At 37.3% G+C, this 25,793-nt stretch overlaps 1 long non-coding RNA gene across 1 annotated transcript in view; it reads right to left on the minus strand.

Annotated features, from left to right (window-relative positions):
- The window catches only part of LOC115909277, a 34,836-nt gene that overhangs the window by 1,653 nt on the left and 7,390 nt on the right, over positions 1-25,793 (minus strand). The window contains exons 2-3 of the long non-coding RNA XR_004061140.1: positions 21,253-21,341; positions 1,129-1,222 (exon numbers count right to left, since the gene is read on the minus strand). This is a non-coding gene — a long non-coding RNA (uncharacterized LOC115909277). The remainder of the gene's footprint in view (positions 1-1,128; positions 1,223-21,252; positions 21,342-25,793) is intronic.

A 25,793-nucleotide genomic window follows, 5' to 3' on the forward strand; every position in this document is an offset into this window, starting at 1 on the left:
TCACTATTATATTACAAAATATACCTTTGTATAACACTAAGTGTGTTTTGTAATCAAAGGAAGTAGGAGTGTGGGAGGAAATAGCAAATGAAAAGTTTTTGCGGGATGTGTTATGAACATAAGATAATTTAAGAGGAGTGGTCAAATGCTGCCTGGAAGGATTTGGAAGGATGGGTGCTAGCTGTGACAAAAACAGAAACCCTTTTGCTGCTTCTATCTTTCTTTCAGGAACACAATTTTCAGTCTTTGTGCCCCTATTTTTCTTTTCATCCTCTGCTTTTCCTGTCAATTAAGCTGTACATGCTCCATGGACAGAAGTTATAAATGTACATCACGCTTAAAAAGCCATGAATGTGAATATGGCTGGGATGCATTTCTCCAGATGTTACTTCACTAGTAATAAACCCTGTGACTGTTTGTTTTATCCTCCAGAGCTTTGTGTTTAAGGAGATCCCAGTTTGCTTTGTCTCCCCTCTTATCCAGTGTGGTTAGATTATTCCCCTAGGTCATGGAAGACCCACAATCAGATTGGCACATTTGTCTGAGCAGACTGACATTCCTTCTGTCACATCTGTAAAAATCATGACATCATATGACATTTCAGAATGGGTTTCTTAGCATGCTATGCTGTTAATGCTGTTCTCAATGACAACAGGAGCATCAATTTCAATCAACCAGAAGGCCACTGTGTTTCTTTTAGTGCTGTTTTTCCTCCTTGACCCAGTGGAGTTAAACAGCAGCTCCTGCAGTGGGGCTGAGTTTTTCTCTCTTCTACTTCCAAGTCACCTCAGACAGCTGAGCTATCTGAGCTACATGCTTTATCAGTTGGTAAAAAGCCAATGGCAGTGCTTTTTGAATATTTCTAAATGTTTCTTCAGGCACAGTTAGTTCACACATTTGAAACTAAAGTTACAAACAGCTCTGAGTTGCCAGAAATTTAATTTCTTCAGCAAATAAATTCTTTCCCCTCCCACAAAAGAAAAAAAAAGTCACTGCACTACTCTGTTCCATCACTTTCATAGCTTTATGAAGAGAGTGGCTGAATTCATCAACAAAGGATGTTGGAAACAGACAGATCCATCTAGGGACCAAAAGTACAGCATTTTGGATGAAATAAACATAAATTACCTAAAAAAGTAGAGATAAGTCAAGAAATAGGCAGTATCTGTCAAGGAGTTTAGGATTACAGGTTGCCCATGAACTTGAAGAGGAAATTCAGCGCCTAAAGGAGACAACAAAATATTCAAGTCATCAATACATGCAGAAGAACTAATGACAGGTCTCAAAAAAAAAAAAACAGCTGCTACATGGTGGAAGACAATTTTTATTGACAGGGTCCAAAGTTATGACTGAGGAGAACAACATGGTAATTTGACTTTAAGAGGGAGTTAACTGTGGCACTTCTACCATAATGAAGAAGGCAGATTACAGGGACTTCAGAGAAATTAATTCTCAAATATGTGACATATCCTGACAATTATAAGACTAACTAAGCAACCCTAAGAAAAAAGAATTCGAAAATAAGAAGTCCTGAAACTCTGCATTTTAATTCATCTCTTCCCACTTTGGAGCCTGACAAAAAAATGCATTATTAGAAATAAATAAAAGGAGGGCATGAAATGGCTTCTGAGAATAAGCTGTAATTTATAGAAGGAAAGTAAAATGTCTTCTCTTCTATTTAAAAACCCCTGCAAACCAGAAATGCACAGAGTGAATGGATTTTGAGATATTCTCAGTGAAAGTAGAAAGTCACTAACACATCTGTAATTGCCAAGGGGCCTATTCTTCATAAAAATTTATATTCTCAGGATGTCCATGTCATCACAGCCTGTTACAAGCAAGTATTTTGCTCTTTTGCAAAACACCTGCTTAAATACACAAGTGGCTGTATTAAAGTACTTATCTCCGAATATAGAGAGGGCTTCTTTTTAGGTATGCAAATATTAACTTAAAAGAAAATACAATAGAGGTGACAAAAAGTTTCCATTATGGCTCAAATTAAAAAAATACCACAGTACCCTAAAAGTTATTTTCTTTGATTCCTACTTTATAGACCATCCTTCTAGAAGGAGTCAAAGGAGAAATATATTGGAACTCAATTACCTGTGCTAGTGAACCACGTACAGATATTTGAAAATGGGTCCCTCTCACAGATATCCAGTGTGAACCAAGTGTGTGCCTCTCATCTATCATTAACATTATAAATTGCAGTATGCGCATATTTATGCGGGTGGAAGAAGCAAAAAATGCTCAATAAAAGACTAAATGTGACTCAGTGACAAGTAAAATTTTTTTGTGGTCACTCAAATAGTTCTCTTTGCTTTTCCTCTGTTGAGTGAGTGAATGGAGGTCAAGCAGCTGCACCTCAGTCAGATACGCTTTGGTTTACCTGGATGAAGCACCAAAAGATGAACCTTGTAATTTTGGTGCATTGCTATAAAAGTGACAGACATCATTAAAGGGAAACAAAAGATTGGGGCATCACTAAAAATTGTTTCCGCTTGGCATCAAACGCCTGTGGAAACCACATGGTTTAAAAGGCAGATCAACAACCTTCTCCAAATATCTCAAAACATTTGGCCTTCTCCAAATATCTCCAAAGTCAAACATCTGCTGATCCTTATTGGCCAATGAAGGCAGGAGTCAGCAGGTAGATACTATTAAATGCCAGCATCTCAAACAAATTTTTCTGCAGGTGTTCCAATCCTTATCCAATATGGAAGAGAAACATTGGCTTATTCTTCAAAGAAAAAAAAATAAAAAAGAAAGAGGACAACTAGAGGGATATGCTCTTTGGAAAAAAGAAAGAAATTTCTTACTCAGACAATCCCTCACAATTTCTAGCAATTTCAAGGTGTGTACAGCTATCATGAAACCTTTAACAACATCTCAGACAGTTATTGAATTACTCTTATTTATAAACCTCCAGTAATGCTCTTCCTTGTCAAATTGCTTACCCATGTCTTTTATATATCTATATATGTATTTAGATATAGTTCTTGCAATAACACTGCATCAAGTAAATATTAGTCTCATACTAAAAAGATTTTTTTTCTTGTGTCATTATAATTTCTTTTATTGATATATTCCTGACTTGAAATGGCACATTTTCACTAGAATTTTCCAGCTGCATTCATGTATCCTTAATATAGTTCCCGTTGTTTCAGAGTAGCTTCTCCTTATTGACTTGTTAGCATGATATTTTTGATAAGGTGCTCCACTACTAAGGATCGGAATCTTTTTTAGGATCCACACACTTTCATTTGTGCATAGGAATCTCTGATCTATATTTACAGTAGCTTTATAATTTAACAGATGTTTGGACAGTTACAGTCCCCTCTGGGACAGTAGTGTGTGGTTTTGAACTACTCCAGAGTTGTTCTATGAATATTTTTCCTCACTCTCTTATAGTCCTGGGGGTCTGTAACAGATGCTAATTGCAGTTTCTTCTTTGTTTTTTGATAATCTAGTCTTACCCCAATTATTCCACTGCTGCCCTCATCATTATTGAATTGTATCTTACTGATTTTCAAGGTTTCAAGCAATAGATAAGACCACATTATCTACAGCTTATACACACACAGCATAGCTTAAGTTTCATATGTGCATATGGAGATGGTGAGAGCATTCAAGAAATAGGGGCTTTTGGCAGAGAACATCCCACACCTCCTGTCCTTTCAGAAATATGCCTTGGAATAATTAGCAGCTCCATCTCAACTTCCCAATTTGCCACAATGCTCTCAGATATTATGCTGCTGCTCCACAGTTTTCAGAGGGGCTTATCATGCTGCATGCAGATCTGTTCTCTAAATCAAATGCTTTAAGACATTATTAACATGACCTTGAAGCATTTTTAAACAGTTTATCTTAAGTGAAGTTTACCGACTTGTACAGGTGAAGATGCCGCATTGTGTAACGGCACACATTGTGTGCCCATGTTCACCATGCACTGCATGTTGCCTGGGACCCTGCCAGAGTAGCCAGCTTCCTTGGTTCAGAGAGAATGGAAACCTTTCACAAATAACAGCCATAATAAATGCTCAGGTTGCACTTCATCTTTTAGTTCAGTGGAGGCAGAAGGCAAAAACTATTTTGATAAAGTAGCAAATATTCCAATTCCAGAACTTAGGACTCCAGTGAAGAATGAAGAAGCAGACAATGCTATCTATTTATAGTAAATTTTGCCTGAATCCCTTCTTTGTACACAACAGCCATGGTCTTTCATGCAGAACCACTGTAGATGGACAGCTGTGTGTCTAAACATCTGTGATGAACAGAACTCAGATGGGAGCTTAAAAAAAGAGAAAACGGCATCAACATATTCATAAGTTGGTGTGTGAACAATGAAAGCACATATTGTAGGTCTGAAGGAAAAAGGCAGAATCAGCTTTTAAAAAAACCTACAAAATTCTCTAAGAAATTCTTTTTGCAGATGTCAGCATAAGCTTTTTGCCTGATTTAGTGTAGCAGTAAACTCAGGAAGGGGACTAAAGAAATTGCTTTGACCAACCAGGAGTTTCAAGTACCTGTAAATCTGAAAACCAAAATTTCATTATAACTTGATCCAGAAGAACTATATCACCTCAAAAAATAAAATAAAAGAAAAAAAAAAAAAGAAAGTAAACTGAATCAGCTCTGACTTGATTGTGTATATTAAACAAGATCAGCCTAAAACTGAAGGCATGCAGATAATAATCTCTGACCCTCCCAAGGTTCCATGGGTGTCTTTTTTGGACTTTCCATTTGTGAATAAGGTAAGTTAAATTCTTTAAAAAATTAATAAAACAAAATTAAATAGCCTATGTTTTTGATCAGACATCAGCCTGAGAATCAGGCTTTGTTGGCCTCACTCATACTGATGCTAACTTAATTTTCAAGTAGCTCTAATAATAACTGGCAGAAGTGATAACATATGACTTGAAGGATGTTATCAGGATCTCTGTTCTGCAGAGAATTATAATGAAGCATATAGAATGTATGCTTCACCTGAATTTGATCCCTCTTTTTCTTTTAACTGTTTACATGGTTTCTAAATCTAATATAATTTGCTTTACATTAAAATATATTGTCAAAGTAAGAAGAAACTGCCTTCTCCTTGTCTTTCTTAAAAGAATAATGAGTAGTGCTCTAAGTAAAAATAAAAGATCCTTGTCTTTCAAGCTTCCCTTTCTCTGTTCATAAGCAGTTTCCTGGAATACCTACTGATATTCCTCCTGAGAGAGACCAGAACCCCACTAGAGAATATTTTCCTTATAGGAATTTCCAACAGTCTTCAGTGGTTTTGACATGTGCAAAAATGACAAGATACTGCAGACTCCAGCACAGGCATACATTTGAAGAATACATTGCACCAAACTGCATATGCCAGTTCATTGCGCAGTTTCCACTGCACTGGATATCTGCTGTCTCTTTTGCTGTAGTTTCTCACATGCAAGAACAAGTCACAGCTTCTGGAGTAGAAAAATCTAAAACTTTCTTACCTGAAAGGCAGGGTATTATAATTTTCGCTTTTTAAAATTGCTTGCTTCTTTTCAATAAACAAAAAATCCAAGCCTATGGTACAAAAAGAATTCTGCCTATAAATGTATGCTCCCAAAATTACCTTAAACTTTGAGAAAGAGAGGCACAAAATCATTGTTTCCAACCTTTTAACTTTCCCTAAATGAAAAAGGGGTTATCACAGGGTGGTAACTGTGAGTTATCTGTGAACAGACTAATTTTCTCAAACATATTTGCTATTCAAAATTAATGTATAAATTTCTGTGAGTGATTCCTAGCTTGATCACCAGTATGAGAGCAGTCCATTGTAGGCAAAATAATGATGGGATATAGAGGTCATACATTACGTATCAGAGTCCCTAAGCAGTAATCTCAGCTCAAATACAAGCTCCAAAGTTACTTATCCTTATCTTCTTGCCTTTTGGGATTGAGACAGTCTTGATCAATAAGAGATTTTAAATAAAATATAATAGAGTAGTAGTCCATTTTCACAGAGAGAAAAAGGAAAATCTGGCAAATGACAAAAAAGAAGATATACCAGACCATCATTCCTTTGTTAGCTACTACTAGGATCTAAAGCCTTTCCTTGTTCCTCTTCTTCTTGACAAATGCTGACATGATCCAAGTGTTTCTTAGACTCTCCTGGGAATCTTCAAGGATGGAGAAAGGACTGCCTATAAAACCTGTAGACCTATCTTTTCTGGAAGTGGTCTGAGGGGGGAAATATTCTGAGTTCCATGTTAGGGAAGCCACTGCTAAGAAAAGATTTTAGTCAGTGTCAGGGCTGGGCTCCAGACAGCACATCCACATGTTGCATGCTTTGGGCAGAAGCCAGAGTCCCTCTTCTCTCTTATCAAATATTCTTCTGCCCTTGCTTGAACAGGGGGACCAAAACCTCCACACTCAAAACAAATAGAAGAAAGCCACAGTGGACTCAGTCTGAAGCACAGGATGGTCTCTGTTGTACAGTACTGTGCCCTGCCTTGGAAGTTTCCATAAAATGACCAGACAAGACCCTAAAGAAGCTGGTTAGCCTTGCTTTGGTCAGAAGATCATGCTACAGACCTCCAGAAGTTCCCTCCCACTTCCTTTGACTCTCATCCAAACTGGTCTTGTGACCAGTAGCAAGGATTTTTGTTGGATACTGTTGAGATGCAGAAGAACACTTGCCTTTAAGAGGCAAAATTAATGGCTATGGCAAATTGATAGCTGGTTAGCTATATCAAAACATGACAGACTTAGAACAAACATAAATGAAAATTCAAAATTAGAAACATGGATGTAACTGCAAAATTACACATTAATTTACCAAACATTCATTGTGCTAGAATTAGAAGGTATCTTTTTTCAGTGAGATGCACTGACTTTTCTCAGACAGGGGAATGGTGCAGATGAATAGATCTAGTCTCAAAGAAATCATTAAATCACAAAATTATGACAAGCTGCTGATCTCATGCAGGTGCCTGAAACTTACTTGTGATTCTGGAGTCTCTGAAGTGAGGAGGGAGATAAACAAGAAATCAGCAAGTATTAATACCCTAGATCTTGCTTAGAACAGTCTCTACAGACCTGTTCATGAGAGGTAAATTTTAACTAGAATAAAGAAATATTAATATGATAAAGCAATGAAGGCATCACTATTTAAGAAGAAACACCAAGATAAAATTATTGAACAATAGGAGAAGGACTATATGTCTTATTCATAAATCTAACAGCAGACAAACAAAAGGAAGGAGGAAAAAAACCCATTTATTTAAAGCAAAGCATAAGAATAAGAAAACACAGTTATAAAACCAAGATGAGTAATTTTAATCTGAAAACTACCATGCTTCTCTTTGCTACAGAAATCAGCTAACACTGAACATTTTCTCACATTCATGGAATATGCTGATTTGAAAGGGATCTGCAAAGACCATTGAGTTGAAGTCCTGACCCTGCACAAGACCATGGTCAAAAGTCACACCATGTGCCTGTGAGCATTGTGCAAATGCCTCTTGAACAAATGCTTGGTGCTGTGACCACTTCCCAGGGGAGCTTATTCTAGTACCCAAACATACTTTGGGCGAAGAACTTTTTTGTAATATCCAACCTAAACCTCTCCTGACACTATTTCAGGCCGTTCCCTTGGGTCCTGTCACTGGTCACCACAGAGAAGAGTTCAGCGCCTACCACTTCCATTCTCTTTGTGAGGAAGCTATAAACTTTGATGGGGTCCCTCCACAGCCTCTTCTTATCCAGGCTGAACAGACTGAGTAACCTCAGCTGCTCCTCATACAATTTTCTCCCAAGGCCCCTTTACCATCTTCCTTGCCCTCCCTTGGACACTATCTAATGAGCTAATTTCTTATATTGAGGTGACCAAAACTGCACATGGGACTCAAGGTGAGGCTGCACCAGTGCAGAGCAGAGTATTGGGCAAGAGCTGTACGGGGCAGTCTAAACACAGGGTTTGATAACCATCTCAGTGAGATTGCATTATGATGTTGCTTATCATAAGAACATTGAAATCAACAATCCAATACTCCACTGCTAATCCTATGCTCCTCCTGACGGACTGCAGTCATGAGGACCAAAAGGGATTATCTCCTTTCTTAGATGATTCTAGAAGCAGAGACTCTCTAAACATGGAATTTCATTTCAGGACCAGTGTGTGCCTCTATATTTGTATCCATCGTGCAAGCAAATGAGAGGGAAGGCAGGAAAAACAAGTTAATAGGTAAAGAAATGCACACAAGATACCAAATTTCCAAGTTGCCCAAGTAGGATACTTTCAAGAATTTCTGGTATCACACAATCACAAATGAAAAAAAATGCTATTTTCATTATTTCCACACACAGAAGATTCTGTAATAGAACATGCTTATTTCGTTTGCAAAGGATTCTGGTCAGTAAATCCTTTGCATTCCCTACTCTTTCTACTGTTATGCATGCTTTACTGAGAAATGGAAGTGGACATGTAATTTAAAATACAAAATCTTAAAAAAAAAACTAAATAAAATTTGATTAACATTTTTTCCACTCCTAGTTTTTGGAGTTGCCTCTCATTCATGAATAAAGGGTAAGATTACAGGGAGGTTTGTCAATATTTTATTTTTCTCCAAGAACAACGAACCTGTAATTCAGTGCAAAACACAGAAATTCTGTACAAACTAAAATTATAATGGTAAGAGAGTTGAACAGAAAAATATTTGGTTCTTCAAAGCATCAAGTGTGAAGAGCCAACCTCTGGAGTTGTTTTGTATTTGATTTTTAAAATTTTTCTTTTTGGGAAATGCAATAGTCCATTTATCCGAAATTAAGTCAGAAGAGAAAACTGCAATCATCTGCAAGTTTTCTTGAATCTTCTAAATTTCTCTGTTGTGAGGAGTCCAGACAGTGAAGTATAGATTTACATGTGGATCCATCAAAGCTTAACTTGATTTGGAAGAGCAAAAGAAGCTCAGTTTGATCTTCTAGTAAAGAAAAGAGGGCACTTGTGCAGAAACATTTTAGCTTAGTGAAAGAGCCATAAAAAGTTACAAAAGATAAACTGTGTGCCACAACTGCTAGTTTATGATTCAACAAATGGAGTAATTTTGGGGCCATGTTCTCTTCCCATATCTTTGAGCAAGGTGCATCTAATCCAAACTTGACCATTAGGGTCAAGGCAGGATCAAATATTGTTTCTCTTAAGAGCTAAGGTTGCTGTTGGGTCTCGTCAGAGATAATGGCCTTTCAGAGCACAGTTCATGTAATCTAAGTATTTGCACAGGAGTAAGTACTGTAGTAGACCACCAAATATTCTCCAGTGTCTATAGAGTCAAGAGACCTGGCTTAAACACAGTATTGAGATACTGCCTCAGTGCCCTAAGGTTCCTGTGAAACAAGGAATCTACTATCCCAAAAAGTCACTTAGAAGCGTACAGTCCTTCATCCAATATTTGTCTTCACACACTGTTCAGTGCTTTTTCTTGATAAAGCCAGGGCAAAATTACAGTTGCTATTGCCACACATTCTAAGTGTAATTTTTGCAGTTAAATGAGGTAATATTGCCTGAGAGTCAAAACTAAGACATGACAAGAGAGATGCTCACAGGCACACAAAAAACTCATGTCATACAAAATAACTCCAAAATAAAAACTGAAAGGCAGTTTAAAATTTCTGTTGTTAAAGCAACCTATAACTTTGATATATGAAGAGGAAGTCTGAAACATAATGAATCAGAGATCTATTTCTCTTGATCTGAAGGTCAATTAAAAAAAAAATTAAGGTGCTGGCACATGAGTGGTATGCAGAAACCAATTTATAGGAGTCTTCAAGATCAAATATCCGCCTTGGTTTCAGGCACCCTCAAAAATTACTGATTTTCAGACTTCTATTGAACTCTTCTATTGTTTCTATTGAGCAAAACCTATCTAAAGCTATATAAGTTCAAAACAACTAAGTAAATACCCAATGAGCTTAAATATTGAATAATACATAGTAATACCTTCTGATTAAATAACCATTTTGTTCAGTGATTACATTCAGTTTCCCCAGTTGGTAATTATTGATTACAGGATATAGTCATTTGTTTCTGCTAACCACTTGCCCTTGTAAGTGTAAACATCAAGGACGGGGCTTGCATTCGTCTATTTTCCATGGCACCAGGCTGCTATGCATGTTGGACAACGATCCATGACATGGTAACGATACACCTTTTGTTGCAAAATAAAGAGTTGGTGTTCCTGTAGTTGTATTGATACTTGGGATCATTCTCTCTCCTTATTGCAGGTGAAGTTTTCATATGAATACTATAAGAATCATGAATACGAAATCTTAATAACTGTGTAATAATTTTACATAAGTAATTATATATTTCAGCATTTTGCTCTCATCATTTCCATGTACTTTAATAACCAAAAATTGCTCTTTCCAATTTTGTTGAGCCACTAAGGCACCTCCTGTTAAAAAATAAGAAAAAAATAACAAGAAAAAGTATGCAGATGTCTATTAAACATGTTAAAAAATTTGGGTGCGCAGGTCTTTTTTAGATACTTTCCTGTAAGGAACAAAAGTTCACTCAGTTGTTGTTTCACGTGGATAACTATCTCGATTCCATGTGTCTAGTCATATGTTCAGTCAAACTTTGTCCTGAAACAACACTAGACTGCTTTCAGTGGTTAAAAAACATTCCCTTTTTTTTTTTTTTTTTTTTTTTGGTCTTTATGTTTTTTAAGTACAACACCACAGGTCAGGAGTCCCCTCTGTATACTTGCAGTGAGGGTAGTGTCGGGGTGTAGGAGCACACAGATATGCACCTAGAGAGGCTGGTGCAGACTCACAGCCCCTCAGTGAGGAGATCAGGCTTTCTGGAAGTTGAAGACATCTCCAAAGACATGTATAGAAGAAGTTAAGTTTTGCTTTAGTTACAGTTGAGGTTGAAAAGTGATTCTGCAACTTTCTATCTCTCACTTTCTTCAAGACCCCTGTTTTTTTTTCCAGAAAGTGTCACTACCTTTCAGTTAAAGATGCTTTCCAGCCAAGATCAGATGAAATCTTTTGGTTCTTTCCATATTCTACTGCTTATTCTTTGGATAATTTTGTCCTTTCTTTGCACCTTCTGTCTCATATCTTTAATGTTTCTGAATTGCTCTGAATTTCTAGCATGAAAGAATATTATACTGAAGTTAAAATTATTTCCTGTATATCATTTTCCCTTATGAAACTCTACCCATGCAGAATAAAATGAAAATAGTATGTATGCTTTCTTGTTCTTGACATGAAAAACCTATTTCTCAAGCACAATGGTGATTGATAAATATGATTAATAAAATGGCTATATTTCATTTATTTTGAGTGATAGATTACCTAGTAAAAGTTTTCCATAAATAATACATTAAAAAGTCATAACACATAACATCTCATTAGCTGATGCTTCTAATTTTATGCCTATCTGAAATAGTGTGCTGTCTCATTTTAAATCTCTAAATACATACGAAGTTGAAAGCTTCCCATAGGTTGTATTTTTTAACTGCTTTCCCAAACCTACACCAGAATTTCACAGTGACTGAAAAAGTCATATTTAAATTAGCTAAAAACAGCAATTGATGATAATTTATAATCTTTAACAAATGCACCTGTTTTTAACTATTAAGATATCTTTATCTTTAAAGTAACTAAGATTGATATTTTTCTAATACAGTATTAAATTTTATGTTTCTAGTACTGATATTGCTTAGTTCTTATTATTCAGATCTGTTTGGGCAATGTCTCCAGTATGTTTCTCTATATATTACCCTGAAATATGGATGTAAAATGAATCTTCATGCTGAGGAGTCCACAGTGAACTTTTTTTGACTGACCACTATCATTAAAACAGGTGGAGTGGTGATTGTTGTTATAAGACAAAGATCTATCTCATTTTTTAAACCAAATTGTAATTCGCCTGACTTTGAACAAAATAATATTAACACTTTCAACAGAAACCTATTGCAGCCATTCCTTCAGAAAGGAATGAGATGCTTTCGTAGCCAGGGGGCCCTCAGTACCATTGTGGATCCAGGTGCTTCTGCCACATCCCAGTGTACTTTGAAGTTTCACCATTTGCCACAGATTGTTACCACATCCATCCTCTGCATAACATGGCCAGGACATAATCCTTGTTGAGTAGGGTATAATTAGCATTAATTTTAATTGCAGTTGCATTATTCTATGTGGCCTTGAGAAACTTCCCTACTCATATCAATCCAGACTGTTGCTCCAAGGTCCATTCTGCCAGATTCATAGAGCTAATCCTCTCTCAACTTTGTATCCCTTCTTGGGCTTGTTATTGACCATCAAAATTTACACTCTCAGATTGCCTTACTGCCAAACTTGGGCTACTTTTTTATTTTACTTTATTACTGTTAAGGGACAAGAGTTGGTAAATCTCTGATGCAAACATTCACTCTCGTTTGTTAAATTCATTGCAAGCACCAATGTGTGGTTTTCCAAGATGTTAATTTCATTTAGACTAAAGAGGATTTATCTGGAAGAAATATTTAAACTGATTCATTATTCAACTTTCAATTTCTCATTAAGTCACCTTCTGCAGTGCATCTTACAATCTTGATGTGTTCACATGGTCTACTATCACAGCAAGCTGACTGCTTCCTTGTGCTTGGTTATTTGTTTGAGTCTGTCTCTATTGTCCTCCCTGTCTCTGGGGTGAGGGCAGTCTGTCTGATCTCTGTGCACCACCTGGCACTGCAGAATCCTTGTTCCTTTGGCACCATGTAGATGCAAACAGTAAACAGCAACAGCCATGTAATGTTTCCAGAGGTCAGATCTAAACCATCAGCAGCTTCATGGCACAGTGCACCCTGTAGTAGCAGTACTCCAAATGTCAGGATTACAAACCTGGAAGCTCTGTAGCATTCGCGGATCCCAGGGGTTGGATCCAGTCTGTAGAACACATGCATGTTGTACTTACTGAATATTAATTCTTGCTATAATTGAAATGAAGAATGTTACCACCATCTCTATCCCTGCCCCTCCCTCCAAAAACAAAACCCAATAACCCATTCTGCCCATAAACTGGAAATGTATCAGCACACTGAACTCTGTTCCATGTATCACTTAAATAGTTCCTGATCAGTACAATGCAAGCTATACATGCCCAACCACCTGTTTCTTTAAGGAGTATTATATTTCTGCAGCAATAGACTTGACTCACAAATTTATAATCACACAGTTTTGAACTACTTAACATAAAATTTTAATAAAAACTACAGCATTTGTAAAGCATGTCAGCTTGAAATAAAGCTAGGTATTTCAATAACACCCAAGTGCCCTATTTAGCATTTTTTGAATTGAACGTTTATTTCAAAATTTCTTCCCAGAGTGAAATTGCTTTTAGAGAAAATCATTAATAAGGAAATCAAAATGAAATATTTAAATTGCATTGAATAAAATAATTTGGCCCAAAGCATTATGGGGAAAATTTCATCATTTTGTGAGCAAAAAATATGTTTTTGTTAGTTTTTATTCCTCTGCAGTATAGAAATGATTTTTTTCTACTTCGTTTTCATAATAGAATTTCCAGGAGAGATTTTCAGCCTTTAATCTAAAATCTCATCTTTTTTGCTTTTTCTATAGTACTATATTTTATATAAAACACAATGTGCTGAATAGATTTCCCTGAGAGGTAATGCTAGTCTCATCCAAAAACCACATTACACTCATTCTTTATTAATATTGATGGGACTATGTTGGGAATCTTGGTTATTTGGGGGAGTGGGACATGGAGGAATTGAAAGAAGTGACAAGTTCATTAACTAAAATAGGACGGGAAAACATTCAATCTAGATTAAACAGAATTTTGATTTTTTGTTGCACTAGAAACAGAGAAAAGAACAAAGAAATACTTTGTTTATATTTCTCCCTATCCAAAATCAGCTGTATTCATTTGGGCACTTCTACTTAAAAATTGAAAGAGTGAGGGCCTTTTCTTCAAAATTGCTAGAAGACACCTTTTCCCCATTAACTAAATATTTTAGATATTCTACACGTATGTACTATAACACAACAATTCAAATTTCCTCTTTTACTTGAAGCTGAAGAGATCTTAGCTCCCAGGAGAAGGTCTACAAACAGAATGTAAATTATTTTAAGATACAGTGCTGGTAACAGCATTGATGATTAAGACACTGTTCCAGGAGAAGGCGAAAACAGTTAGGACCTCCCTCTGTGGGATAAAACATGGGTAAAAAAGATGTCTTGCTGGTTCAAGAAGGTATAACCCTCCCTTCTCCACCAACACTGGCCAATATATAACCCTCTCTCCTTCACAGACACTGGCCGAGATTTTCAGCACATAACAATTAGATTTTGTTTTTCAGAGAATTTACTGTCTAAGTGAAAAAAGCAGATAAAAGGAACAAGTTCTATGTCTTGCAAGTTGATGAGTGAACTTTCTCCATTGCAAGTTTATTTTGGGCACAGACACTCCCATTCTGGCAATTAAGAACTCCACATCTTCAGTCTGATGTGTTCAATATTCAGCATGAAAACTCTAATCTTGATATCCCCTCTGGTAGTATGATATAGTGGTACAAAATTACCGCAATGTCTATGAACTGTACTGGATTTGATTCTTCTAGAATGTACTCCCTGATTGAACTATAAATGGAGAGCAGCTAAGAGAGATTAATTAACTCTTCATTTCCTAACAAGGAAGATGTGTGATGTGAAGCTAAACATTTTCTGTAGAGAAATACATGCCAGGTGTTATTCTTCATCTTCTAAAAGGCAAATATAAATATATGTATGCCTTCCTAGGAAACAGATTTCAAATAAAAACTAGGTATAAAATATATAGATTTTAACCATGGATCAGTTCTGAAAATTTATTACATATTTCTATATGCAAGGGCAATAATATGTGTAGCAAAATATACAAAGAAGCTACAAGTAGAAATATGGGGAACATGAAGCCTGTAACTACCAGGCAAGAATTGATTTATAATGCAGGTGAATGAACACTATCACTTCTTTTCCATTATGTTCTGAAACCTTCCCTTTAATTTAGTTCCCTCTGTAATTTTATTTCTTAATTAATTTTGAATTAAAGCATTTTAAATATCAGGGTCTGATTTCACATCAAACAGATTGTTCTTCAACATCTTTGTAAACAACCTGGACAGAAGACTAAAGGGATACTAAGTAAGTTGGCAGATAAGACAAAGCTGGGAGGAGCTATTGACTCCCTGGAAGGCAGAGAAGCCCTGAAGGGAGAGTTTAGACAAATTAGAGAGCTGGGCACCCACCAGGTGTATGAAGTTTAACAAGGGCAAGTGATGAATTCTGCACAGGGGATGGGATAACCCTGGGTGTATGGAGACACTGGGGAGTGAGATGTTGGAGAGCAGTGCCATGGAAAGGTCCTGGCGGATGGTAAGTCAGCACGAGCCAGCAGTGCCCTGCAGCCAGGAGGGCCAACCCTGTCCTGGGGGGAGTCAGACACAGCATGACCAGCTGGGCAAGGGAGAGGATGGGGGATTGAGGTGGCCTCACCTTGAGTCATGTGAACAGCTTTCAGTGCCACAATATAAAAGAGGCATAAAGCTATTGGAGAACATCCAAAGGAGGGCCACAAGAATGATGAAGGAGAAGTTTATAAGGAGAAAATGAGGTCAATTGGCTTGCTCAGCCTGGAGGAGAGTGAGTGGACACCTCATTGCAGTCTAAGGTTCTTCATGAGGGAAAAATGAGGGGCGGGCACTGATCTCTTCTCTGTGGTGACCAGTGACAGGACCCAAGGGAATGGCCTGAAGCAGTGTCAGGGGAGGTTTAGGTTGGCTATTAGAAAAAAGTTCTACACCCAGAGCATGTTTGGGCACTAGAACAGGCTTCCCAGGGAAGTGGCCACAGCACCAAGCCTGACAGAGCTCAAGAAGCATTTGGACAATGTTCCCAGGCACACAGTGTGATATTTTGGATGTCCTAGGATTTGGACTTGATGACACTTATGGGTCCCTTCCAAGTCAGAATATTCTGTAGATCTGTGATTATTTTGTTCCTAGTGTTGGACATTCATGCAAGATCTTAAACAGGCATTAAGTTGAACTAGGTATATCAATTTGATATAAGAAGCAAGATATTAAACTGCATGGCCTTTGCCCAAGAGCTCTGAGGCAACTTAAATCTGAATTTACAGGACTTTTGGCTGCCATCTGTAAGCTATATTATGAAAGGTTACTGTGGCAGAAGACTGACAGATTGCCAATGCACCTCCCACCTCAAAAAGGTCTCAAGAAATGATCCTAGAAAAGGCAGGATTCCATCCCTACTTAAAAAAAAAAGAAAAAAGAAAAAAGAAAAAAAGGTCGTTACAAAGGAAATAGCTTGATTTCTGTAAAGGAAATACTACCTTGCTATCCTACTGTGCTGACAATGTCAGCAGAAATGTGGATGTACTTGCATTTCTAAAGTCCTTGACACTAAAGATCACTAAAGAAATTAAACTGTGGCAGGATTGGTAGAGGGGGTCTTTTATGGATTAAAAGCTGATTAAAGGATAGGAAGAAAACGTCCTAACATAGACCTTTATAGACCAAATGTTCTTTAATTTTCTAGATGGAAGACAGTAGGATGTTGTCCCATCAACTGATGCTTGTGCTACTCTTTTCCAGCATAAATCATCAGTGGTCTAGAAAAGGGTGTGAACACTGAAATCTCCAACTTTACAGACCATACTAATTTTTCCTTTTTTTTTTTTTTTTGTTTTTTGTGGTTTTTTTGGGGTTTTTTTGTTGTTTTGTTTTGTTTTTGTTTTTTTTTTTTTTTGAGCTGTGCAAATGTTGAGGGCTGCAAACACTTCTCTCAAAAAAGAGTGGCCAGAAGGGTGGCAGCTGGGCTTTAGTGGCTAAATATAAGGTAATGCATCTGGGGAATACCAATGAAGTCTACGTGATTCTGCTTTCAGAATTGGTGGTTACAGCTCAGGAAATACATGTTGGATCCTCCATAAAGAGTTCTCCGAAAGCATTGGCTCGACGTGCAACAGAAGCCAAAGACAATGACAATGGGAATTCAGCAGTGAATAGTTTAAATAAGGCTTTTTTTTTTAGGTTAAAAAAAATTAAACTGGTGTATCTATCAAAAATGAGAGCATTTATTTAAAGGATAATCAGAAACAATATTAACATTTTGGGTTTGGGAGTTTTTTCCTTTTTATTGTTGTTTCTGGATGATTTTTCTCATTTAAATTTTAGCTTTCTTTAATGTTTTGAGTTATTCTTCTAGCAAAAGACCTCCTTCTAGCTCTCTTACAATGTCTTCAGAAATATGAGCACACATATAAAAAAAGGAAGTCAGCACATTAAAAATCCTAAAGTGAAGTAAGAACAAAAAGTTTCTCATACCCACCAATAGAGCCCTCCAGCTGCATTCCCAAATGAAAAAAAGTAAATAGTGAAGACTGTTCTATCTTCTACATAGATCTGTGGTAAAGCCAAGGAGATGGCAGGGAAGCTCAGAGTGGTTGATGACAAAGCAGAAAGCAAAATAATGGGGCAACCCTGTTTATTTTGAGGGTAAATGCTGCATCAAGGCACAATATGATTTAGATGGTGACACGTGGAATAGCTGGGAAGCAATCCACAGCAAAAGTTGTATTTAACTTAATTCTGAAACAAGCCTTATCTCAAAAATTTGACATCAAATACTTATGGTAAGAGTAAGCATAGCCTGTTCAAACTGAATAAATGTAAATTCATAAAACACAGTCAAAATTCATTAGAACGGTATTTAATATCATGTAGGAGGACAAAATAAAAATTAGAGAAGTAAAATACAGGTGGTGGATGGCTTAAAGACATTAAAGACATAATGTTATAGTAAACATAAATAGAAATTAATATTATCTACTAAAATGAAAGATTCTGTACAAGATTGCACACACAAAGAGAAAAAAATAAAATCTATAATGAACCAAATAACAGCCATTCTTTGTCAGTAATTTAATTATAGCATTATCAGATGGTAAGCAGATGCAAGATGCTGTACTTTCTTACAGCATTCTATTGAATTATTTTAAAATTCTTTAATTTTTCAATTATTCAAAAGTAGAAGCATTGTTCAAATTAAAAAAAAAAATTAAAAAATAAATTAAAAAAAAAAAAAAAAGAAACAAAAACTTGAAGCCTTCTTAAAAGTTAAGACAATCCAAATGGCATTTATAAATAGCTTCCCAAATGTCTAAAAATAATAAGACCTTTTCCAACAGTTGTAGGGAAAAATTTGGCATCAAAATGGCCTCTGTACAATAGAAATGTAAAGTGACAATTGAATTTTTCAAAAGAATTTGGGGATGTTTGTGGAAATTAGAATCATCAAACATGACTCCCATAAAGGAGAAGGGAAGGGAAGGGAAGGGAAGGGAAGGGAAGGGAAGGGAAGGGAAGGGAAGGGAAGGGAAGGGAAGGGAAGGAAGGGAAGGAAGGGAAGGGAAGGGAAGGGAAGGGAAGGGAAGGGAAGGGAAGGGAAGGGAAGGGAAGGGAAGGGAAGGGAAGGGAAGGAAGGGAAGGGAAGGGAAGGGAAGGGAAGGGAAGGCAAAAAGAGGGGGAAATAATGCCTCTCAGAAGCTACTGACGGTCCTGCAGATGGCAGTGGTAATGTGCAAGGATGTGTATTGCTCTGTAGCTATCTCTAGCTCCTCAGATTTCTCTGTAGAAGAAATTTGTGGTATTATCACTGGGCACTTGACATGTTTCTGTACTTCTTGGCTTCCTCCACCAGCCTCCACTAGAAACAGGGGTTAGAAAGCTTTGTTTTGAGCTGGTACAGCTATTCCTATGCTTGCTCGTGACTGTTCTTTCTTGCTGTCTCCTGTCTCTACCAGAGAAAATTTATGATCATGGTTGGCCATAGCTCAATCCTTGCCCTCCCACATGAGTATAAACAATGTCATCTGCACTGATATCTGCAGCAGACAACCCTCAGGGGCTGTGTGCAATCTCTGCTGGTACCCCCTCAAGCAATTTCTGTTCTGTATGGCATTGTCAGCCACTGATAGCACCCAAACAGGGTCCAGAAAGTTGTCAAGTAACTGTTTGCTGCATCCAGTTTTGCTTGCCAGAAGCCATCTCTGGCATCCATGACTGAAAAGACTATTGTGTTCGCTTGATTTGGCAATATTTCAGTGACTGTTGGCAGGGAACAGTATAAGCACTTTAGTATGCTATTGAGGTCCTTTGGATTGATGCAGATCATCAGTTTGCCTGTCTTTCTAACTGCCACCATACTGCTGATCCAGTCAATTGGCCTTGCAACTTTTTTCAGCCACCTTGTTCCATGACAGTTTTAACTTTCACCTTGAGCTCTGCTTCAAGTGGCAGCACTAGCATTTTATATATAGCTGATGCCACATCATCTTAACCTTGCAGACCTTAAAAGCACTCATTATCCAGAAACCTGATCCCTTGACCAGAGACTATCTTTTAATAGTCAGAAAAGTTATATCTCATATACGTTTCCCTCACCCTCAGTTAGCTCTGTGATGCTCTGACTTTGCAATAAACAGTCCTATGTCCCAGTAAGTTCTCCACCAGACAATAGATTTCTGCATCCATCCTACTGCAGCAAAGAGATGAGCCTAATCTTTATTTACATGTGAGAATTTCACAGGTTTAATACGATCCCACTCTAAAAAAAAAATTCAAATTGTTTTATTTTTTAGAAAATCTGCATCCCAGCTTCACCACAGAATCACATTCCTTTCAGTGAAAGCTTTCCTTTGCCAGTTGCTTGTCATTTTTCATATTCAGTTTCTGAACCACATTATTTTCTTGTTACTGCCATTGCACCTACTTACTATATATTATTCAGACCAGCTTCGTCACAGGTGCTCACTTTTCTCTCTTCAAGCACTTATGCAAATTAAATCACCAGTGTAATTTAGAATCCCTTCACTTGCATGTGTGTCGTCCAAAAATTGTCTCATCCAAGTTCCAACTACACACAGGGTGACACCACCACTTGCTCTTAAGCAGGACTTTTAAACACTAGACCTCACACTTTTGTAACAAAGAGGTCAATATCATTATCACAGTTTTATAAGGGTGCTGTGTAGGGGTGAAGTGACTTGCTCAAGGTCATCTAACAGCTTGGTGAGAGCAGAACTTAGGTCTTGCGAGTTCCAGTCTAGTGCTTTATCCAGCAAGAAACCCTGACTGTGCTGAAGTCTGAGGTCTCCCTGTCCTTGGCCTGTTCTATTAAAACGCTGCACTGGCATTCATATAAACCATTTACAAAGGGTAACATCCATTTGTTCTGCATCAAAAAGCAAGAGAGATTGACACATACATAATCTTTTCCTATGTGTGATGGATTGATCCTTGACTTAGGATCATTTCAGTTGCCTCTTTGTAGTCTCTCCATTACAACAAGAATTTCCCAGGCTTTCTATGCAAGATGAGAATGGAAAGCTGTTAAACAACCATTTTCTCTTTCTTCCTGAGGAAACTTTTTACTGCCAATCCAAATTTGCAACACCTGCGGTGTTGAAAATGAAGACTTAAAGGCGTTCACTCTACATTTATGTTTGTCAAACAGTGATTTAAAAACACAAAAATTCATACAGCATTTTTTAAAACACTTTCCAGAGAATTTTTCTTTTCTTTTTTTTCTCCCCAAAATAACATCATGTGTAAGCACAGAGCATAATCCTCATACACAGGTTTACCTAGATTTTTGTGACATATTAGGATAAAAATTTACGAGGATATTTGTGCCACCTTTGTGTCCATCAATGGCTTCTCGGTGGAATTTCAGGTGTATGAAATAGGCCACCTTTGTACTGAAAAACCCCAGTAATACTTTGGATTTGGAATATGTGATGTTCTGAAAACAGCCTTTCATTGTTACATGCTGTTTGTGTTTGACAAGAACTTTACTGAAATCCTGAGGAGGGGATGCTTGCTGACCTTATAGGCAGCATACAAGAATCTCAGCCTGATTTACACACTGCTTCTCTTGTTCAGGTGCTGCCTGAAATAGCAAAGAGGTGTTCCTTCTGCCACATGGACCATGTCAGTTTGCAGTATTCCCGCTTACAGGCACTGCTGGATTTCTGGTGTTTCTAAGCTGGGCTGGCCCTTGAAAGATTTAAACCCAGGCCAGAAGGAAAGAGTGCATATCAATGTGGTCTCATACAATAAAAGACTCAATTCACCACTGAGCCTCCCTAGAGTTTAGCAGGAACTGGTTGGATTTTGTGCAAACAAATGACAAACCTAGAAGATGCACACAAACCTTTTCCTGATGTGAGAAGAAGCAGCAGTGCTGAAAACCTCACGGACTTCAGCAGAATTCATAGCCCACCGCAGACCACAGCATGCCACCTATGTACATGAACAGGAACTGATTAATGGGCTGTCACTTTATTTGTTGACTGCTGAATTATTTATACTTATAAAGTGTTTAATAATTTAGAGCTTGTATCTTAACAAATTACAGCTGAAAGTGACAAGGGGAAGGTGGCACAAGAGTCTCACTTGAGATCAATGTCCTTGTTCTCAGGGCACTTTGGAACATGATTTCTGCTGACTGTCATCAGCAAAAAAAGGAAGGGGGAAGTATGTTGATTTGATATTACGTGTTAAATAGAGAGAACTGCATATTTCAGTAATCAAAGGAAAAAAGTTGCTTTAAACCAAAAAGAACATGAAATTACTCTGAAGAAATCTACATTTCCATATGAAATGAAAATCATTGTCTTAAAAAAAAAAGACTAAATAAAAGCTAATTACAGTGTTTGTTTTTAAAATTTTGTCTCAAAGCATTTTATCCATCTTTTCTTGCCACAAAGGATTTGGATACATATTGATTTTGACCTGCGTACTACATCTTTGCAAAAAAGCAAAGTCATCTTAATGCGAAGAGGTTATTTTTTACTGTTTGAGGATGGAAACAAAATTACCATCTACTGGCTCTATGTGAGTTAAACTTAGAGAGTGCATGAGAAATAGAGACATAAATTCAGATTTTTCAACAAAATCCAAATGCTAACCAACAGAAAAGCTGGCTGAGTCAATGCACCTGAAAACAAAATTCCTGTAAAAATCCTCTATATAGGTAAATAACATTTCACTCCAGGATGGTTTTTCCTTCAGAGACACTTCAATAGAAAAAAGAATATATTAATGTAAATATCCAAAATAGTAAATTCCATTCTCTAAGAAGGAATTTCCTGGGCATTAACTCACTCTATTTCCTTTAAATACCATGAGAATGCAGTGTCTAAAAGAATCATATTTTGGTGAAATAAAAACTCTTAACAAAGGCACAAGGCTCCTATAACAGAAATTATACCATCACTGCTGCAAACAAATACATTTTTCAGGGTAACCTCTCCAGAGATGAGCACAGTTGCATCTTTTAACCCCAATTCTACAATGTCCACAATGGAAAAGCAAGCTGTGCTAACCACTGCTGAATTCCAGTAGCACCGTATATCCACATGCAAGATCCTGTTCACCAGTGCAAGACTGACCTCTGCTTGTATTCGGCTTGCTTCAAGCAAGCACCATATGTCTTTCCACCACAGTAGCACAGGCACTGTGGCCTTGAACAGTGTAAATCATATCCAGCTCTCTTCCCCCCCAATATGCTTAGGAGATCAGTGTTTTCTACTTTGGTGCATGCAGAATGAATCCTATAAGAAATAATGTTACACCTGCAGTAGAAACTTGGTTTTGTGGTATTTCCCAGTATTAGCTTCTTCAACAGCAATTGCTTTCTGCCTCTCTCTCCCTCTCTCTCTCTGGGATTTAATTGCTGTTTGTCTCCACGGAGACCTTTATATGCACATGCTGCCAGCTGGACCAGGATCAGTAGGTGGCCATTACTGGACATTTGGGAGCAATGACTTGAATTAAAGCCAGCTGAAGCCAACTATCTGTATTTTTATTCTGTCCTCAGATACAGGCTCACCCATGGTATTTCTTCTGCAATACCGACGTTTACAAGACTATCACCTCCAGCAGGAGACTTCAGCATGAACAAGATCTAGTCAGCTCTTATTCTACTAATTCTACTAATGACTTCAGGGTAGAAACCTGTCCAGCTACCTAAGGGACCTAGGTCATATCTATACTGTAAACTGCTCTAAAGGAAGCCATCCTAAATTTCCTGTGGTGAGCAAGTGGTGAACTACATTACAGGGCCATTCTCTTCCTTGGTGTCCACTCCACAAATCTAAAAAGCTGTGTTTCCTTGAGGAAGGACAAGTAACAAATGTGGTCCAATTTTCTTTATACCACTGCAAAATTTATTAGGAAAATAAGCTATATAGCAAGATTGGTATTTTGCATAGAGATCTCCCAATAGTGGCGCTATGTTTTGGGTGAGGAGTGTTTATGGATGACTAAAACTGCTAAACATTTTTTTCTGGTATAGAAATGAAAAAATGGATAAAGACAGCAGAATTTTAGCATGAATAACAAATATTGGCTGAGAATTTCTTGGTTTTTTTTTTTAAATCGTTATCTTCAGTTATTGATGGATACTATATCTTCTGATGTATATTTTCTGAGTTTTCTAATATGAAAATGCTCTGCTCAACTCTTCCCAGGGTACCAGAAACATATGAAAATGGACAGTATTTTTTCATATTTTTATGTGGGGAATAAAATAGTAAAAAACAAGGATCATTTTTGAAAATGATGAAGAAAAATCAGATTGAGTCAATATTCTTCCAATATTTTATACTCAGAAATGCACTGTTTCTACTGTTCCAAAGACTATTTTTTTCTTTATTCAAAGTTGTCTAGTATTGAGTGTGGACAATCTATAAAAATGTGGGGTTTTCATGAACATATATGCTGAACATTTTTCACAATTTGACTAGGAGGCCATATCTATAATTCCTTTCATATTAAATCTAAATTATTAAATTGAGAGATGAGAATGATCTCAATGAAAATTAATGCTGTAAGTGTTACAAAAGTATCCAAGGCACATACAGATGCTCCAACACATGCAGATGCTCCAAAGAGCACAAAATGCAGCATCACGTCTACTAAGGTGTACACCACTAATCCACTCAAGGTCTTCAGCCTGATCTTCAGAATTCCCACTGAGTAAGATCTATACTATTTGGAGGGTAGTTTTTCCACCCCTCCTCCACAACCTAGGATAGTAAATATGACCAGCAGGAAAGCCTGGAACTGACAGTATCAATGACAGAGTGAAATCTGGAAGAGCATGGCACAGAGGTTTAGTGGTCACAGGAGGTAGTCAGCTATGGCATTCCTTTCCTTCACAATTCACATGATGCCCTGACACACTTCCTTGAAGATAGCACTCAAAAATATCCCTGAAATCTAAGCATAACAATAACATATCAATTACTTATACACTCAGGAACATGAACAGGATATTAAAAGGGAATTAGAGAAAATGCAGTCTTTCAGGTAGGTTATTGTTCTCTGGAATGTAAATTCGTAAGGAATGTCTGGGATTAGTATCAGCCCAGTAGAAATGAGACCCAGTCAGGACATGGTACAGAAAGCATCCCAGACTGATTTCTCCCTGTTTCTTTGGAGCCCACGTTTCACTTCCCAGTATAGCACTGTGTGTGCATATTCATGAGTTAAAGTCTCAGTGACCCCTCATCTCCACACCGCACAGCAGAAATTTCAACTACTGTGTGAAATCCTAACCCCAAGGAAGTCAATGGCAAGATCCTTGCTCACTTGTTGGGGAACAGGAATTCACCCATGATATCTTGTTAGTTCTGGCAGGTTTTCAGGATTCAGCATGGTTTTTGAGATGAATCAGTAAGCACTGTGCTGCTTTCTTACACCGTTCTCTGCTTGAAACAGAAATAGTGTTGTACTGCACAGATTCTATTACCCTTGGCAGCTAATTTTCTCCTTTATCCACTCAAATGCAACCCTCCATCCCTTACTTTTTTCCTACAATACATTTTTATAGAACAACATAAAAATTGTTATTAAAAAATCAATGCTCTGCTATCATTTATGGTTTATGTTTAAGAGCTGTGGACATCTTCCCACTGTTGGCCCAGACTTTTTTTCACTGTTTCTGGGCAGATGCCTTCTGAGATTTCAGAAAGCTCACACAAAACCTCTAACTTCCTTTTAATTTCCTAAATTAGTAGTCTTTGTCCACTGAAGGGTATTTTTTTCTGTAGGATGTTGTTTCTCCTGACAGAACTTCTAGACAGCAGCAAGCATCATTAAAAATTGAAGTGGACAAAGCACTTCAGACCACACTATCAGTAACAAACCTCTCCTAGAAGAAGGGAGGAGTGGATGACCTAATAGGTTTTTCGCTATTTTAAACACTTCAGACTGGTGATACCTCAGTTCCCTCACTGGTCCTTGACAAATCTGTGACAGATAAGAAAAAAGAATAAATCTTCAGGGACCAATAGTATAACATAGTCCTTCCTGCTTAGTATATGTTGATAATTCCTTTCAGATTGTGCTTACTTTGAGTTATAGTGATGCAGCAAAATGCTTTAAATCAAAAATTTTCATCTTCAGTGTTCATTATTATAGTAATTATTATTTTTCCCTAATATGATTTAAACATTCAGATGAACTGAAGAGACACATTTTTGCCTTTTGAGGAGGGTCAGGATCTTTCACTCCATAGCAATGCAATGGAGATAGCTGGCTCCTTCCTGCATCTGGACCAAGGAGCTGGGAAATATTAAGGCAATGGCAATGAAAGGCATTTGAGAAAAAAATAAATCTTGTTCTAGAAAATCTGAGAATTTATTCATATTAATAATAAAAAATTACTCCTTCTAAAAGTTCAAATGA

This window comes from Camarhynchus parvulus, chromosome 1, assembly GCF_901933205.1.
Source record: "Camarhynchus parvulus chromosome 1, STF_HiC, whole genome shotgun sequence".
Lineage (NCBI taxonomy): Eukaryota > Metazoa > Chordata > Aves > Passeriformes > Thraupidae > Camarhynchus > Camarhynchus parvulus.